Source organism: Glycine max, chromosome 1, assembly GCF_000004515.6.
Source record: "Glycine max cultivar Williams 82 chromosome 1, Glycine_max_v4.0, whole genome shotgun sequence".
In the NCBI taxonomy this organism is placed as follows: domain Eukaryota; kingdom Viridiplantae; phylum Streptophyta; class Magnoliopsida; order Fabales; family Fabaceae; genus Glycine; species Glycine max.
The window spans coordinates 36,155,795-36,160,421 of record NC_016088.4 but is presented as its reverse complement, the minus strand read 5'-3'; the positions used below and the strand labels follow the sequence as shown (position 1 = coordinate 36,160,421).

Sequence of the window (4,627 nt, the reverse complement as noted above, 5' to 3'; positions counted from 1 at the left end):
TTAGTTAGACATAGTGTGCATCCTGGTCATTCTGTGCATTGTGAGCATTTGGAGCATTCTGTTGAGGGTGATTCTGATTTTGAACATTCCACTACTAATTTTTATACTGAGAACATGGCTCAACCTCCACCTCGTGAGAGGAATCTTAAGGAGATGGCTGCACCTGATTTCACTTATGAAAGCTTGTGCATTCAATATCTTGATGAGGGTGTTCCATATGTTCTCAAGACTGGACTAATACATTTGCTGCGCAAGTTTCATGGTCTTGCAGGTGAAGATCCTCTTAAGCATCTTAAGGAGTTCCATATTGTTTGTTCCACCATGAAGCCCCCTGATGTCCAGGAAGATCATATCTTTCTAAAGGCTTTTCCTCATTCTCTGGAGGGAGTGGCAAAAGATTGGCTATACTACCTTGCTCCCAGGTCCATTTTTAGCTGGGATGACCTTAAGAGGGTGTTCTTGGAGAAATTCTTCCCTGCATCTAGGACCACTGCCATCAGAAAAGACATTTCAAGCATCAGGCAACTTAGTGGAGAAAGCTTGTATGAGTACTGGGAAAGATTCAAGAAATTGTGTGCAAGTTGTCCTCACCACCAGATTTCTGAGCAACTCCTTATGTAGTATTTCTATGAGGGACTTAGCAACATGAAGAGGAGTATGATTGATGCTGCCAGTGGTGGAGCCCTTGGTGATATGACTCTTGCCGAGGCTAGGAATTTGATTGAGAAGATGGCTTCCAACTCCCAACAATTCAGTGCAAGAAATGATGCTATTGTTCTTAGAGGAGTCCATGAGGTGGCCACGGATTCATCTTCATCTACTGAAAATAAAAAGCTTGAAGGAAAACTTGATGCCTTGGTCAACCTAGTAACTCAGCTTGCCATGAATCAGAAATCTACACCTGTTGCAAGAGTCTGTGGTCTATGTTCTTCTGCAGATCACCATACATATATTTGTCCTTCTTTGCAGCAATCTGGAGTCAATGAGCAACCTGAAGCTTATGTTTCAAACATTTATAATAGACCCCCTCAGCAGCAAAACCAACAACAACAGAATAATTATGATCTTTCAAGCAACAAATACAATCCATGTTGGAGGAATCATCCAAACCTGTGAAGGACAAGTCCTCCACAACAACAACAACTTGTCCCTCCTTTTCAGAATGCTGCTAGCCCAAGCAAGCCATATGTTCCTCCCCAATGCAGCAGTAGCAACAACAACAAAGACAACAAGCAACTGAGGCTCCTCCTCAACCTTCCTTAGAAGAGTTAGTGAGGCAAATAACCATCCAGAATATGCAATTTCAGCAAGAGACAAGTGCCTTCATTCAGATTCTGACAAATCAAATGGGGTAGATGGCTACTCAGATGAATCAAGCTCAGTCCCACAATTATGACAAATTGCTTTCACAAACTGTGCAGAATCCGAAAAATGTGAGTGCCATCACCTTAAGGTCTGGCAACCAAATTCAAGTGCCTCCACAAGTAGCAGCACCTGCATCTGAACCTGTCAAGCTTCATTCTACACCTGAAAAAGAGGATGAGATAGTTGCACAAAAGAGAAAGCTTCCTAACAAAAAATTTCATGCAGGTGGACCTTCTTCTAGTAATTCTGACTTAAAGCAGCCTCCTATCCCTCTTCCATTCCCACCTAGAGCAATTCCAAACAAAAAAATGGAAGAAGTGGAAAAGGAGATCTTGGAGACCTTCAGGAAAGTAGAGGTGAACATACCTCTGCTAGATGCCATCAAGCAGATTCCAAGATACGCCAAGTTTCTAAAGGAGTTGTGCACCCATAAAAGGAAGCTCAAAGGCAATGAAAGGATTAGCATGGGCAGAAATGTGTCAGCATTGATAGGAAAATCTGTTCCTCACATTCCTGAGAAATGTAAGGACCCAGGTACTTTCTGTATACCTTGCATTATTGGGAACAGTAAATTTGAGAATGCCATGCTAGATCTAGGAGCATCAGTTAGTGTCATGCCTCTGTCCATTTTCAATTCTTTATCTCTTGGACCTTTGCAATCTACAAATGTAGTGATTCATTTGGCAAATAGAAGTGTTGCTTACCGCGCAGGTTTCATAGAGGATGTGCTGGTTCGGGTTGGTGAACTTATTTTTCCTGTTGATTTTTATGTTCTTAATATGGAAGAGGGATTTTCCCATGGTTCAATTCCAATTATTTTAGGCAGGCCATTTATGAAAACAGCCCGAACCAAGATAGATGTTTATGCTGGCACATTGTCTATGGAATTTGGTGATATTGTTGTTCATTTTAACATTCTTGATGCCATGAAACATCCATCTGATGATTATTCTGTTTTTTGTGCTGAGATAATTGATCAGATTGTTGATAATTATATGTTTGATTTTGATTCTGGTAGGAAACATCCATTTTTATCTGATCTGCATACTTGTCATTCCTTATGCATTGAATCTGAATCTGAGTTTGAATTTGATCTTGTGTCTGATTTTTATGCTGAGAATGAATCTGAATTTGAATCTGGTTCTGATTTTCTGGGTGTTGTACCTCTTGATGTTGATTTTTTAGAGTCAAAATGCACTAACCATGTTGCAGGAAGTACATCTACTTCTGACTTGCTTTATGAGGTACAGGCTAAGGAACCTTCTTCTTCTCCTACCATGGTTCCTCCCACTGTTCAGCCACCACCCACACCAGAGTTGAAGCCCTTACCAGCAACCCTCAAATATGCTTACTTGGAGGACAAGGAAAAATTTCCAATGATCATCTCTGCCTCCCTTGATGCTAAGCAAGAAGAGAAGTTGTTGCTAGTTCTCAAGAAGCACAAAAAGGCCATTGGATGGACTTTAGCAGACATTCCTGGTATTAGCCCATCTAGCTACATGCATAGGATACTTTTAAAGGATGGAGCTAAGCCAGTGAGGCAGCCACAGTGGCGACTCTACCCCGTCATTCTAGATGTGGTGAAAAAGGAAGTGACCAAGCTCTTACAAGCTGGAATCATCTACCCCATTTCTAACAGCCAGTGGGTGAGTCCAATCCAAGTGGTTCCTAAGAAGACAGGCCTCACAGTGATCAAGAATGAAAAGGATGAGCTTATCCCCACAAGAGTGCAGAACACTTGGCGAGTCTGCATTGATTATAGGAGGCTGAACCAGGTAACCAGAAAAAATCATTTTCCCCTACCATTCACTGATCAAATGCTTGAGCGCTTGGCAGGTAAATCTCATTACTATTTTCTCGATGGGTTTTCTGGTTATTTACAAATTCATATTGCTCCTGAGGATCAAGAAAAGACCACATTCACCTGTCCCTTTGGCACTTTTGCCTATAGGAGAATGCCCTTTGGCCTATGCAACGCCCCTGGTACCTTCCAGCGGTGTATGCTTAGCATTTTCAGTGATTTTTTAGAGACTTGCATAGAGGTGTTTATGGATGATTTTACTGTTTATGGATCCTCTTTTGATACATGTTTGGATAGTCTAGATAGAGTTCTTAGTAGATGCATTGAAATTAACCTTGTGCTGAATTTTGAAAAATGTCACTTCATGGTAGAACAAGGTATAGTTTTAGGGCATATCATTTCGAGTAGGGGCATAGAGGTAGACCCTGCAAAAATAGATGTTATTTCACAATTGCCTTACCCCTCTTGCGTGCGAGAGGTTCATTCTTTTCTTGGTCATGCAGGGTTTTATAGGCGCTTTATCAAGGATTTTAGCAAAGTGGCCCTTCCACTATCCAATCTGTTGCAAAAGAAGGTGGAGTTTGACTTAAATGATAAATGCAAAGAGGCTTTTGATTGCCTCAAAAGAGCACTGGCTACCACCGCCATCATCCAGGCACCTGACTGGACAGTCCCTTTTGAGCTTATGTGTGATGCATCCAATTATGCATTGGGGGCTGTCTTTGCTCAAAAAATTGATAAATTGCCTAGGGTGATATATTATGCTTCTAGGACTTTAGATGCTGCCCAAGCGAATTATACTACTACTGAGAAAGAGCTACTAGCCATAGTTTTTGCTCTTGAAAATTTTCGTTCTTATTTGCTTGGTACTCGCATTATTGTTTATACTGACCATGCAGTTTTAAAGTACTTGTTGAAGAAGGCTGATTCGAAGCCTAGGTTGATCCGATGAATGCTTTGGCTCCAAGAGTTTGACTTGGAGATCCGTGATAGGAGCGGAGCACAAAATTTAGTTGCTGATCATTTGAGTCGGATCGAACATGTGTCTGATGAGGACTCACCCATTCGGGATGATTTCCCGGATAATCATTTATATATATTGTATAGTATTTCTGATTCTCTTTCTACTCCCTGGTTTGCTAACATTGTCAATTATTTAGTTGCTTTTGTTTTTCCTCCCTTAGCATCTAAGGCCCAAAAAGATAAAATTAAAAGTGATGCTAAGCATTTTATTTGGGATGACCCTTACTTGTGGAAATTGTGCAGTGATCAGGTCATTAGACGATGCATTCCAGATCATGAGACTGACTCAGTCCTGTAGTTCTGTCATTCTTCCGCATCGGGAGGTCATCTGGGTGTTCAAAGGACAGCTCGCAAAGTGCTTGACTGTGGCTTTTACTGGCCCACCATCTTTAAAGATGCGTGGAAGATTTGTAACACTTGTGAGTAGTGTCAGAGAGC

General features: G+C 41.3%; 1 non-coding gene across 1 annotated transcript; it reads right to left on the bottom strand.

Moving 5' to 3' along the window:
• Positions 1-492: 492 nt before the first annotated feature.
• LOC112997845 (small nucleolar RNA R71) lies at positions 493-599 on the bottom strand. The gene has a single exon (XR_003262913.1). It is a non-coding gene; the product is annotated as a small nucleolar RNA R71 (small nucleolar RNA).
• Between the last annotated feature and the right edge of the window lie 4,028 nt (positions 600-4,627).